Source organism: Pelmatolapia mariae, linkage group LG3_W, assembly GCF_036321145.2.
Source record: "Pelmatolapia mariae isolate MD_Pm_ZW linkage group LG3_W, Pm_UMD_F_2, whole genome shotgun sequence".
NCBI lineage: Eukaryota > Metazoa > Chordata > Actinopteri > Cichliformes > Cichlidae > Pelmatolapia > Pelmatolapia mariae.
Genome location: NC_086229.1, coordinates 11,976,493 through 11,991,423, shown reverse-complemented (window position 1 = coordinate 11,991,423; position 14,931 = coordinate 11,976,493). Strand labels below are relative to the sequence as shown.

Below are 14,931 nucleotides of genomic sequence, written 5' to 3'. Positions count from 1 at the left end.
TATAATTGTCTGTATTTATTCATGTGACCCATAATAAATACCTGCATTTATCTAGGATTTATTTATTTACTATTTCATATTTTAAAGCCCTTGGAGGGGAAGATCTCGTTTGTTGAGCTACATGCGTCACAGTAAAAAGATTTAGTCATTTAAAACATGAGAATAAAAAAAATGATGTTGGTTTATCAAATGTTGCAGCACATTTCAGATCAGAGGTGCATGATAGCAGATGTTCCCTGCTCTGCATGAAGTTCAGCAATGATTTGTTGAAATGATTAATAACATTGCAATAAGAAAGGGTCTTCTGACAGAGTAGTGAAGACCCTTTTTTCAATGAAAAATCTTTTTCATGTTCTACAATCAGTAAACTCTGTAACAAACATGATCTGTAATTGTTTCAAAACTCACCAGACGACTTCATGATTGGCTCAAGGACAGGACACAAAACACAGGGTTGTGGTAACTGTAATATGTCCTCAAGACACCTGAATGAAGACTTTGCTGTGGCTGAGAAACAAAAATGAGGTCAAGCAAGGTGTTCTTGTCTGTAGTGGCAGAAGTGATCAGCTGTGAATACCCTCTCGACTGAAACTGCTCCAGAATCTGTTTTCTTCCACTCTGTAACTGGTTCTCATTAAAATCTCCACACACACTTATTGGGTGACAGTCCATTATTTCAAGTGAATCTAAAAGACTTACCAGGTTTTGCATGAATGGTGTCAAACTGTAGTCTGGAGGTCTGTACACAACAGCAATGAGCGCAGGGAATGGAGACTGAACCTTCAACACTAAAAACTCAAGATCAGTGACATTATGCAGATACTGTTTTACCTGAACCTGAAAATGATTCCTCAAATACACAACAACTCCACCACCACTTCTGCTGGCCATGTGAGGAAAGTTTGTGTAGGACACATGTCTGTTGCGTTTGAACATGGTGTAGCCGTCCAAATGAAGACTGTCTGCAACAAAGGAGCCTTGGAGGTGAGACTCAGTGAGACACAAAACATCTGCTAAACACATTTCATGATGACTCTTGATGTCACTGATGTGAGATGGCAAACCCTCCGTATTGTGATGAATCAGTGTAAGAGTGTCAGGTCTGCTGGCTGTTTCTCTGAGCTGAAGAAGAGGCATCATTTCCTCAACACTGGCTTGTCTCATGGTTTGGAGCGCTGCAGTTACCTCAGGATTGGCGTAAATCTTTTTCTCATCCAAGTCCTGCAAATAGAGTCCACTGAGAGACGTCACCCTGCTGAGAGCAACATAAGCCATACCTGGTTCAAAAATGTTCTTCATTGAAACTACAGCTGTCTGTGTTGTAAGACCCTGAGTTTTGTGAATTGTGCAGGCGAATGCTAGCTTTACAGGAAACTGTCTGCGTATCGCTCCTTTAAACTTCAGACTCTCCTCTGCTCTCTCAATGTAAACCAGATCATCAGATGCTGCATTAGCACTGCGGTTGTTTCTCATAGGCTGCCGGTTGTCCATTCTGAGCCCCAGTTTAATTATGTGTCCATCATTTTCAGATCTCACCACCTTTACCAGTATACCAAAAGCACCATTGACTAAACCGTTTAGTGTGTCCAAGTTTCTGGTAAGCATGACTCGAGCTCCTTTAGCAACATTCAGGGTGTCAGGTAAATCATTTCTCCCACCTGTAAATGGTTTGTCTCTTCGTGCCATTCTGCCTGTACATTTATCCTTCTGGAAATCATCTGCATGGATGATTATAATGTTTGAATGAAGCTTCTTCAGGGTATCTGTGTTGTGGGATTCCACATTCTTGTTGGTGGCATAGATGTGTAAGACCTCAGTTGGACATTCTTCTGGTGCAGTCACAGCCTGTGACAACAAATCTCTGTCGCACTGAGAAAGCTCATCTGTCTTTTCTTTGACTCTAATCCTGTTCAGCATCTCTGCAAAGGCCACATCATCTTTCTGACGCATGATCTCGGTTAGAGTGACCATCTGAAAATGTTCCTGCCATAGGTCAATCTGTTCTGGATCGTAAACACAGAGAGGCTTAGACTGTCGCACTGGTGGCAGCTGGTAAAAATCTCCAACAGCTAAAACTGACATTCCCCCAAAAGGTCTGAGTTCCTTTGATTTGTCTCAGTCTTGCATCCACATAGGCAAAAAGGGGTTTTGAAACCATTGAAATCTCATCAATAACAATAATTTCAGCATTTATAAGCTCAGATCTGACTTCATCCAGTTGATTACCAAGTCCTTGAATGGGTGGTTTCAGACTCCTGGGTAGTTTCAGTAGAGAATGTAACGTAGAGCCACTGATAGAAAAAGCTGCTGTACCGGTAAATGAAGTCAGTAAAACAGTTGGATTTGATATGTCAGCTTCTTCTGCATTAGCAGGCAGTCTGCTCAGGATCTTTGATGCTTCAGAGTGAATACACTTAATCAGATGTGACTTTCCAGTTCCTGCACCACCGTTGACATACAAGAAAAATGGATCTGGGTTCAAACCGCAAACTCGCTGAATACACCAGTCTCTAATGGCATAGAACACGCAGGCCTGCTTCTGGTTCAGATTCTGATACATTACACGTACCACAGCTGGATCGACTGCAGATTGTTCTCTGACGGCTCTGATCTCTGTTACAGCATCAGACTGACGACTGTAGTCGGGAACATTCTCCTGTTCGTTCTCATCATCAGAATGTCTCTCAGGAAGATTCTCATCACATTGCAACCTCACAACTTCAGATTCAGGAGCCAGATTACACCATTCATCAATCACAACGTCTCTATTTTCTTCAAACTCTTCCAGTGCACTCTCAATATCCTCAGAGTTCTTCTCATACTTGTCTTTATTTCTCTTCACAACCCTTTTCACAGTCTCACTGTGGTCTGAACATGGAAATCGTACAAAACCTGAGTTGTAGAAGGACTGATAGGTTTGGAACCCTTGTGGTTTCAGTTCCTGCTCTGATCTGTGTGGAAGGTAAAGTCTTAACAGTCGTCCATAATATTGCTCAGGATCTTTTTCCTCTGAACAGTGGTAATACCTGATTATAGCTGGTTTATCATTCTTTCGCCTTTGTACAAATCCAAGCTGGTTTAGAAGAGGAAGCACATCTTTTCCTTCATTTGGACCACTCACCAACCTGCACAAGGCAGCAAAATCAGCCAGTGACATTTCCTCATATTCTGGTGTCTCAGGTCTGCATTTGTATTTATCACTCAAACTTGTCATCCAAATATTACAGCTGTCGTGTGTTGTGGTTTCCAGGTAGCTCATCGGGCGACTCATTTTTACTGGGTTATCATCTGTCGGTACAAATACAACACTGCGGGAACATTTTTTCATTTTTAGGCCACAGACTCGAGTCACACACTCCTGTGCACTGATCTCTCTCTTTTTTGAATAAGCCTGCATCACAGCTCTCATTTCATCACATTCATTGACCGTGTTCTTTGCAGAGTTGTCAATAACTGTCTTCAGGTATTCAGAGAGGCCAGATTCTTTCTTTGTTATATATTTACAGAGGTATTCTATACATGAATAGGCATTCAAAATTAATGAGACATCTAAATTAGAGTTCCAGGCTTCAAGCAGGTCTGGGTTGTAATTGTTGATCCAACAGTCCTTTGGGTCACGTTTCAGAATCAGAGCTGTTTTCTTGTTTATGTCTTGGAGGCATTGCTCATACTCATTCATTGTCAAGTTGCATCGTGACAGAATCTGCTCTATGGTGAGGGAAGCAGCTTCAGGTTCCTTCAGCAGGTTCAACAAAGGTCTGAGTTTGGCTTTTGCAGCTTCAGTGTCTGAATCCTCATCCTTTCTCACAATCATTGTTCTTGTGGCTGGTGGCTTTGGAAACCCAAATCTACAACCAGAGTTCACACTCTTAAAGCATGTCTTTGTGTGGTTTTTGCTGTGCTTTTGCAGTTCAGTGACTTTTTTGTGCAGTTCAGGCTGTTTTTCTGGATCAGGGAGTTGAGCTGAGATATATCTGTCCACAAAGTCACAGACAGTTTGGTCATCATCCACATCTACTTCTACCTTTTCTTGAATCCACAGCAACATGTGTATATGTGGACTGCCTCTGTGCTGGAACTCAACTCTGTAAAAGTAATCAATGATCTCACCAAGGGGCTGTGCAGGAGAAAAAAGCAAATCTCTGAACAATGCCTCAACACGCTTATCAAACATTCGCATCGTGGTTACTAGATTTGATCTTAGAATTTCACACTTTTCTGACCAGTCCAGGGCTTCAAAATCAACCTCTTCACCTTGCTGTCTCTTTATTGCTTGAATCACATCAGGCCATCTCATCTCAGCAGCAGAGAAAGTGACAAAGAACTGAGGTGTTCCTATTTGACGAACCATACTGAATAGATCTTTGGTGGTTTTCTGCCAGTAAGCTGGAGTTCCTCTGAGTGGCTGCATAAATCTGATTGCATCTTTATTTCTTACCAGCTTCTCTACTTCTGTCTTACTTTGTAACATTCCTGATGTGATTTTGCGTCCATCTTTGGTCATAGTTTTACCTTTTCTTAGCTGTATTGTCATGCTGGAATTAGCCAGGTGTATTTCAGTGACAAACTGTGAGAAAAACAGGTAATTTGTATCTTTAGCAAATCTTGCATCAATGTTGAAAAGCCTTGACTTGAAGTAAGCACTCGGTGTGAGATTAAGACGTCTCTTTTCATCCAGTGTATTCTGACCAGTAGGAAACTGCACAGGAAATGCCATGGCTTCCAAATGAGGAGTTCTGAAGAAGCTAACTGGATTGTTTCTTTCTGCAGGAGCCACACAATATGTGTTATCAGTGAAAGAGAGAATCTCTTCTGAAATGTCAACAGGCTGCAGACAACTTTCTAGAGCAAAACCTCCATTGTTCAAATCACTTTCTGGTTCCTCAGGATTTTGTTCTTCTGGTTGTTCATCACAGGATTGCATATTAATAACTTGTTCACTTTCAGACTCACTTTCACACAAAAGGGCATCTTTTTCATAGTTGTCAATTTCCATCAAATCTGCTTCATCATAATCATCACTTCCCATGCTAGCTTCATCACTGCTGTCATCATCAGGTAACGTTGGATCACAAAGCAATGCATCATCTCTGATAACAATATCTGTGTACTGTGGATGAATCTGTTTGAGTTTACGCAGGGCTTGGATCAGTTTAGACCAGGTGACAGTCTGGAACAGCTGATGGCCTTTATAGCACAGTCGTCTTTTCAACTTGATCCTCATTATCTGTGATTGGCTTCTGAGCCGAGGTAAAGAGTCAACTGTTTGTTGGACCTCAGATGGTACACACACCACATTACCACGTATGAGTCTCTGTCTCCCCTTTGGAAGAGGAATAATCTTAGCAAATGGTATGCATTTGGCAATCAGATGTCTCTCCAGAATGTTGAGATCACACAGTTCAGCTGGAATATCCTGCAGTTCTAAACCATTGACAGCAGCAAGCCTGGGCATGCGTCCACTTTTGAGGGAACTGTGACACGTGTGACAGATATACTCCTTTTTTCTCTCAACACGAAAGCTGCAGTGATCATTACATGCTTCATCACACACATGAACAAATCTACCAGTTAGACACTGTTGAGCTACAGTTTGGTGTTTTGAGTAATTTTCTCTTTTGCAGATTTTCACCTGATTAGGAAAAGAAGCTTTTAGACAAACAGTACAAACATAAGATGGTGCTGACTTAATGTTTGATCTGAAACGAGATATGGCCTCATTCATTAAACTGTTATCTGGATGATACTGTAAACTCTCAGCTGGTCGATGCATCTGACGATATTTTCTTTTTATTTTCATTGCACATCTGACATTATGCATCTGTCTGAAAGAAAAAACGTTCCAATATTTTACTCTCATTCTTTCTCTCATATTGTCCTTGTGTTGCTGCTGAAATTGTTTCTCTTCTCCATAACGCTTTGTTATGTAAGATCGTTTTTTCTGTTTAAATTCTTCGCTTACTTTATATAGATTATATACATATGTCCTCATGTAAGCTTTATGTTTTTCTCTGAATCCAGCACAAGTTCTGTATATTCTTCTTTTATGCTCTTTCTGCTTTTCTCTGAATTGGGGAGACTCTCTATATGTTCTTGTTATACGTTCCGTCTGCTGTTCTCTAAACATAAGAGATTGTCTATAAGATTCTTTATATGTTTTTCTCATACGTTCCTTCTGCTTTTCTCTGAATAAAGAATCGTCTTTATACATCCTTATGACACGCTCTCTTTTTTTCTCTCTTATTTTAGCACTTTCTCTATAGGCTCTTCTGAAATGTTCTCTCTGTTTCTCACTATATGTAGCATTTAGTTTATAAAGATATTTTTTGTACATACTCTTCTTCTGTCATGAAAAGTGTTCATCTGCCTTTCTTTTGTCTTCTGATTTTCCTTTCTCTGTGGTAGTTTTTCTTGGGCTAATATTCTTCTCCTTATTTTTCTTTTTTGCTGTTTATTATATTTCAGCAGTTTTTGTGAAAGTTCCTCTGTTATCTTAGTTGAACTGGAGGCAATGTTTGAATCATTCTGAGGAACAGAATCTGATGTTACCTGCGTTTCTCTCACAGAGGATGTAGGTGTTTCTTTTTCTAAATACTCAGAAGGAAGATGGTTGTTTTCAGTAGCAGTTGTCTCATCTGAATAATCCACTCTGGATGATGTCACTTCAGTGGTTAAAGTGTCTCTCACAGTCTCCTGTGTCTGGTCAGTAGATCTTTGGGAGTTTATTTCATGAATGGCTTCATTTAAAGCTGGTGCTGGAACAGTTGTAGCTGTTTGTCTGTTTTCATCAGCATCTCTTTGGTCAGCAGCGTTTCCACTGTGAAACTCGACAGGCTGTAGCTCATAAGTGCAGGATGGGGCGATGCTAAACATTCGGTACAAACGTTTGATCCTGTCAATCATGTCATTAAGACGTGTGAATTTCAGCATAACTGCAGTTCCACCACTTACACTTAGCGACAATGGCATACCAGTAGACTTACGTGGGTGAGGGTCAAAATATGCATATTCACCAGAAGTCAGCCTGCAAACAGCGATGACTGTTCCTCGCATGACTAGCAAAGCGTAGCGAACGTCTGAAGCCAAACACTGTAGTCCTTGTTCAAGGCTCAGAAGGTGATCTGTACCATCAAATGTGCCGTAATGAGCTAACTGAGACATGTCGACTTGATACTCGTGTCTGCGGCTGGTGACCACTGTGGGAAGCTCATCGGTGGCTAGAAACACGCTGTTCACAAACCTCTTTCTGGCATCTGAATGCATGGCATGGCCTTTTTCCAACACACTGTTTAGATCTGCTCTGGTAATAAATTCATCCTCGTGTAAGAATGACAGGAAAACCAAACTGTTAGCCATGCATTGCTGATTCCGGTACTTTCCATACTTAGGAGAAGCCTGGCTTCGGGACGCACAGATGCTACTCACTCGTGGACGACTTTCACTGTTTATAACCTGTACATGAGACTGTTCTGGAGCTTCTTCATCATGCTGTGTTTGTACAGTTACCTGGGGTTCAGTCTGGATTACCTGCATAACTTCAGGCTCTGGGACAGACACTGTGGGAAAACCTCTCTTTACCACATCTGCATAAGACACTGTGGTTGTCTCACCATTATGCTGTGTTTGTACAGTTACCTGGGGTTCAATATGGATTACTTGCATAACTTCAGGCTCTGGGACAGACACTGAGGGAACACCTCTCTTTACCACATCTGCATAAGACACTGTGGCTGTCTGAACACTGCTCTGCACTTCAGTGCTGGGAAAAGTTGAAACACACACCTTTACCTGCTCACTGCTCTGAGAAACATTCACTTGTTCTTTCTCCTTCTGACGTCTAAGCTTCTGGGACTGAGACCTTTGACCTTTTCTTGGCATTTTGCTGAAGTACAACCTGGAGCTTATATGTGGTTATACACAAATATAAACAAAACTGAACCTTGAAACACAGAAAAACGTATAACTCCTCAAGTTACTGTTAAATCTGAGAAATGTACTATTATAATACTTTAAAATGTTTTTATGAATATATAAATAGACGTTAAAAAGCTGATTTGTACTCCAAACTCAAAATAAAGGAAATTCAAAGTTCTCTGGAAACAATTTGGTCTGTTTTATTGTAGCTCTTTTAGAAACTGTATAATTTCACTTATATTTTTTTTTAACCAGACTGATAAATAAGTACAACTTCTGTAAGATGATATGCAGAATAAATCTCAATCAACAGGCTATAATAAAAGTCTTAGCTCTTAAGGGAGTTTATGTAAATCTTTCAGATATCTAATATTTAAATCAAATAGATGGAGCTTTGGTGGTGTGGTGATAAGATAACAGGTGATGAGGATTCTTCAGCTGGATGTTCTGCAGCAGTCAGGAAACAGGAAGTATGGGTCCTCAGGCACTTCTCGATGACAATACTAACTGAATACTTACACTGAGTGACAAAATGGGTTTGTCCTTAAATAATAATACTATAAACTTGCAGTCAAATGTTATAGCCAATGAAACAGACTAGCAAAATGTATATTGATCTAATTTAATATTTATCTGAATGTATGTATTACAAAAGAACCAGATTATCTTATTACAAATAAACTTATAAAAAGGTGATATTTTATACAATGTATCAAAGTAAGCCAAACTAGCAGTGTTAATTCCAAAGTCTAATGCAAAATTAAAATGACTAATGTAGGGCTGTGTAAGTAGGTTCTACTATAAGTTCTACTGTACTGTAATTCTACTACTGTATATTCAACTTGTAATTTCCAGCAAAATGACTGAATGTGAGAGAGCTTAATGACAGGAAAGAAGGAGCAGTGAGAGCAGAGATCTCTCAGAATTCTGAAACAGATAGATCAAGTACTGGTACTTGGATTTCTGAAAACTTGGATTCTGAAAACTTGGATTTCTGAAAACTTGGATTCTCAAATTAGATGGAGCAGTAGAGGATAGAGGGATACAAGATGGAATTGCTGTCAAATTAGATAGAGCAGTAGAGGATAGAGGGATACAAGATGGAATTGCTGTCAAATTAGATAGAGCAGTAGAGGATAGAGTGATACAAGATGGAATGGCTGTCAAATTAGATAGAGTCGGGAGAGTGATAGGATAGACAGAATTGCTTATAATGATAGAGAGAGAGGATCTTCTGGAGCAGGTCACCTGTAAGACACAACAGGCCTGGAATTAGTCGTATTTCCAATATGCTTGGATTTACCATATTCTTCAGACTATATGGCACACCTAAAATCCTGTCATTTTCTCAAAAACATACAATGTGCCTAATGTATCGATTCTGGTTATGCTTACTGACCTCGAACGGGATTTCTGTGGTACACAGCGCTCAAAATTCTGTCAAATATTTTAGTAAGCAGATTTCAAACTGATCAACCCACGAAGAGTTTGATGGATTTGTGGATGAGGAATGAACTGAAAAAGTGAGTGTATTGTTCTGTATTTTATGTGTTACAACTGACCAGTGTTGAGAGTTGTTGTGAATGACTTGAATAAAGTTTGACTTATCTGAATGTTTTGTTTGGCTTAATGTGCCTTACAAAGAGACTTGTTTATTGACATTATGCCTTATAATCTCAAAAATACAGTAAATGTAGGGCTTTAAATACTAAAGAGTTCTACAGTAAATTATTAGACTGAACAGAATGACAATGTTTAACAAATGATGGTGGAACTGTTATAAGGACATTTTTGCGTTCTATTAAAACAATAAACTAAGTCTATAAACTCAAACCAAGACGTGCTGCTACAGTAACTTACTGTAAATATTATATGGTCCAAATAAACCCGCACACTGAGGTTACAGCAGACAGTTTCAGGCCTCCTGCTTTAAACACTTTATATCCATTAAACTCAAAATTATTTATTGACTGGCCAAAAAGAACAAAAACTTTCTCACATTTGCCTAAAAACATCTTGATGATCAGCAAGAGCTGTGCGGACTCACTGTACTAAACTGAATCTTCTAAAGTGAGAGAAATATTTCAGAAAAATACCAGCATTAAAGTCAAACATGGTGCCGTTACTGTGATGGTCCAGAGTTCCCTTACTACTTCAGGACCTACATCAACCTATCAGGTCCTGAGCTTAAGTTTAATCACACTTGGGATCTGAAGCACACAAGCAAGTCCAACTGAATGTCTTGGTGTAGCCTAATCAGAATATTGACTTTAATGAAATTGAGATCCTTGAAATGATTTCAAAACACTATTTTGGACCTTAATTAAGACAACGGAAATTCAAACAGCAGTCGCTTTCTAAACTATCGGATTTGTGCCGTTCACACTGTCATACCATGATACCATCACTGATACCAACATGACAAAAAAATCTGATTTGATGCGCTTTCGCCTGCAGTGTGAACTGCACTCAGGCCAGTCACTCACGCAAAATACTTCTAGCGTTTTGACTTCATGCTAATTCATAAGTGGAATGAGAGAGAAAATAAAAATCGATAGCTGTGGTGCTCTTAAGTGTTTAAGGTACCACCTATACTCACACTTAAATCCACAAACATAAGGAGAAATCAAACAACTGCATAAAGATATCTCTGACATTTAACTATGTTTGGACTTGATAAGCCATCAAAAATTAAAATCAGACACTGATGGGCTATTAAACTTCATTGACATTTCCTGGGGCAGTCAGTGATCCTGTGTGGGGGCTTTGCTGCTACAGATTCTAAATCCTGACTATTTGTCTTTGCCCATGAGTGAATGGCAAGATAACACAAATAGCCAAACTACTGTAAGTAAATTACTAAACATTACCATTACTGTGTACTTACCAGCAAAGGCAAAACCAAAGATCTGTTCACTCTGTGTAACAAAAGACAAAGAACAAAAATACAGCATCAGACAACTCCAATCAGCATTAGAGTCAATACTGCATCACTCTCTGTAGTCAAAAACATTCTGGAAACTTCTTTGTTTACCACAGCTGGAATACAAACAACAACAACAACTCTCCTGTTTTCTTTTTCTGCACCCTAATAAAGATTATCATCTTCATAAAGGTCATATGTAGTTTTATCCATTTGCAATAAGTCACACAAGTTTCTGAGTCATGTAATGCTTCAAAGTTTAGGTTCAGTTACATAAGAGAGTACCTATCGTAACCAATGATTTGCTACACCTAGCACTGCACACATCATCAAATGGTGATGTTACAATTTAAAAGTAGGCAACAATCACAAATGATAGCTTGTATGGAATGTTTGTAGGCTTTAACATTTGAGGTGGCCTGCATTCAAATTCTATTAACACAATAAAAACAGAGTCTATAAACTTACACCAAGATGTGCTGCTACAATAACTTACTGTAAATATTATATGGTTCAACAAAACCAACACACTGAGGTTAGAGCAGACAGTTTCAGGCCACTCTGTATGAATTTTGGCAAAATGAGAAATTTGGAGACAGCTAGTTTCTACACAGCAGTTTCTACATATTTCAGTCACATTTGGGGCATGTTTGATACACAGCAATAAGCACTCCACTAAATCTATGATAAACTTATCATAGCTGATATTAAGGCCTAATTAGCAAAATTTAGTATGATGATAATTTCTTTGTAGATCATGTCATGATAAAAAGAACAGAAGTGAGTGCTGTATCTGAGCTGTTGCATGTAAGATCTTTGCTGGAGATTCCCACATTTCTTAAACAAACAAACAAAGAAACAAACAAATATGACTTTCAGACACAGTTCATCTTTTGTAAATTAGGCCAGGATTATTTTCAAAAAACAGCCTTGATAAAAATATCAGGCCATTATAAAATTTCTGATGTTTATGTTTTCATCCCATCTATATTTTGCAGGTCATTATGACAACTTACAAAAAGCAGTTTCTAGGCAGTGATTTAAGGGAAGAAGCTTTTGAAATCCACAATGCCCTACCACCAGTGTCTCAAACTCTGGTCCTTAAGGCCTGGTGTCCAGAACCTTTTGTATGTGTCCCTGTTGCAACACACCTGCATAACATTAGTAGGTCATTAGCAAAACTCTACAGAACTTGACTGCATGCTGAGGTGGTAATTCAGCCATTTGATTCATGTTATAGCAGCTAATGAGCAAATGAACATGATGTAATGAAAGTACTTTTAGAAGTACATTTTTCCAAACACTTAAATTACTTAAATTTGAGTAGTCTTAGGGGATGTCACTTCAGCACACAGTCAAATTCTATACTCTTACTAATGACCTACAAATGTTATTCAGGTGTTTTGTAACAGGGACACGTGGAAAAGCTTCAGGACACCAGCTCTTGAAGAGTGGAGTTTGAGACCCTTGCCCTATGTGAATATTTAATTGTCCCTAAACTGCTAGTCGTGAGCTGCTGTAATGTGAAACAAACAGATATAGTTCTGTAAAGGTTAACAAAGAGATTTCTAAGGATTTGGAGACCCCAGAAAACAAAAACCCTCCCAGATGTTGTAGCTGAACAGGCAAAAACAAGTTGCCTAATAATATCTCGATGATAAACAAGAGCTGTGCTGACTAACTGCACTAAACTGAATCATCTATAGTGAGAGAAAAACACCAGCATTACAGTCAAACATGGTGCTGTTACTGTGATGTCCCAGAGTTCCTTTACAACTTCAGGACCTTCAGGACCATCAACTCATCAGGCTTAAGTTTAATCACACTTAGGATTTGCAGCAGTAAATTGATCTGAAGCACACAAGCAAGTCCAATTGAATGAATGAAACAAAACTCTTGGTGTAAACTAATCAGTCTGGACTTTAGTGAAATTAAGATACTTGGTATGAGTTGAAAACCCTATATTGGGCCTTAATTAAGACTTTTTTCTTTTCTTGACTGTCCTGTTTGGATCTAATTAAGGCAATTCTGAAATTATAGTGGACCTAAATCCCCCAGTGATGTAAACCAGTCATTACCAGTTACTGTAAATGCTTGATGGTAATTGTTGCTATCAGGGCATCCACAGGTGGGTATTAGAGACCAACATGTTTTTACATTAGACCAGGTTGTTCTGGTTCAAAAATGAAATCATCACTTTAAAACTGCTTTTTGTATTTATCCAGGTGATCCTTGTTAGATGATTTCAAACATGTGAAAAAAGCATAAACAAAATAAATCTGCAAGGAAGAAAGACCTTTCTCAGCACTGTATCGCAGACAAAACCTTTACTTACCAGACTTGAGACGATCAGATCAGTATCCTAGAGAAAGGAAACACATCAGATCACTGTTTAATGACTTACACTGTTGAACCTCTTCACACACAATCCAATTTACTGTGACATGAAATAACAAGTAAAATCCTCAATTTCTTCAAGCCTTTATGAACTCACTGTAGTCTGAAGAGGACAAACTTTAGTTACAGACTCTCATATGGCGATAACATGTGTAATAAAGGCATGCTTACTACAGAAGTGCCAAAAAGAGGCACCAATATTTGTTGGTACAGATTATGGCTTTTTAGCTCCATCATTTTCTGTCACAAGTTAGTGCTTAATAAAGTGCGGAAAAACCACAACTGTTAACCGCATTTCAGATTAAAAATGTTGAATACCATTTAAAAAAAAATAAAATAAAAAATAGGATCAATGGAAAACCTCATCAGGTTTTAGTTCTGATCTGAATATGTAAATCCTAAAATACATGTAAATTTTGACATGTCATAGTAACAACAGTGGCACACCATTTTTGCAATTAAAATTTCATAAAAATTATAATAAAAAGTCATTCCATTGTACCTGTTGGCAGGAATCTTTTTGTATTTTGCAATATTTCCCTTTTATATATAATTTTCAAACACATTGTATCAAGCAAATTATTAAGAAACTAATTTAAACTTAGTGTATATAAATTACACACAGGCTTAACATACAAAACATTGCCTACTCACAACTCTGGTTCTCTTAGTTTTTTATTATTGCTTAAATGTTCAACCTACCACTTCTATTCACTCAGGCAAAAATACTTCTATAGTGGTCTGACTTTAATGTAATACATAAGCAGAATATGAGTAAAGATATAAATCAACAACTGTGGTGCTCTTAAGTGTTTAAGCTACCACTTACACTAACTCACCTAAAATGCGTTCATAGTTGTGTCTGCTACGTAAATCCACAAACAAATGGAGAACATGAACAGCTGTATAAAAACAGTTGTTTGTGTTCAAACATAAAAATCAGACTTAAATGGCCTATTAAACTTCAGGGACAGTCAGAGGTCATGTGTGGGGACTTTGCTGCTACAAGGTATAAATTCTGACCGTTTGTTTTTGCCCATCAGTAAATGGTAATGTCACAAAAACCAAACTATGTTAGGTAAGTTGCTAAACATGTTACACAGTGACAATGTCATATTACTGCAGTTACAATTGCTGCTTACTTACCAGCAAAGGCAAAACCGAAGTTCTGTTTCACTCTGTAACAAAAGAACAAAAATACAGAATCAGACAACTGAAATCAGCATCAGAGTCAATACTGCATCACAATCTGTAGTGAAAAAAAATCTGTTAAATTCTGTTTACAACAGCTTTACTATAAACACCCCATCTTCTCTTTCTGCACCTTATTAAAGATTTGCGTCTGTATTAAGGTGATGTGTCGTTTTATCAATCTGCAATAAGCCACAGAAATTCCTCATTAACGTAAAGCTCTTATACGTTGGTGCTATTACATAACACAGCAGATACCACAAGCAATGATTTGCTCGCACTGCACACTTGATCAAATGATAACATCACAGTTTCAAAGCATGCAACAATCACAAATGATACTTGATACTATAAATGCTTGATGGTAGTTCTTGCTATCAGGGCTTCCACAGCTTGGTATTAGAGACCAGCATGTTCTCACATTAGAACAGATAGCTCTGGTTTGGTTTTCTCTGCTTCATACGTGAAATCATCACTTTAAAAATGCTTTTGTGTATTTATTCATA

At 38.3% G+C, this 14,931-nt stretch overlaps 1 long non-coding RNA gene across 1 annotated transcript in view; it reads right to left on the bottom strand.

The window, feature by feature from the left end:
* LOC134624201 (uncharacterized) overlaps positions 1-14,931 on the bottom strand; it is a 31,280-nt gene that overhangs the window by 14,315 nt on the left and 2,034 nt on the right. Inside the window, exons 3-5 of the long non-coding RNA XR_010093466.1 lie at positions 14,381-14,412; positions 13,173-13,199; positions 10,802-10,832 (exon numbers count right to left, since the gene is read on the bottom strand). This is a non-coding gene — a long non-coding RNA (uncharacterized LOC134624201). The remainder of the gene's footprint in view (positions 1-10,801; positions 10,833-13,172; positions 13,200-14,380; positions 14,413-14,931) is intronic.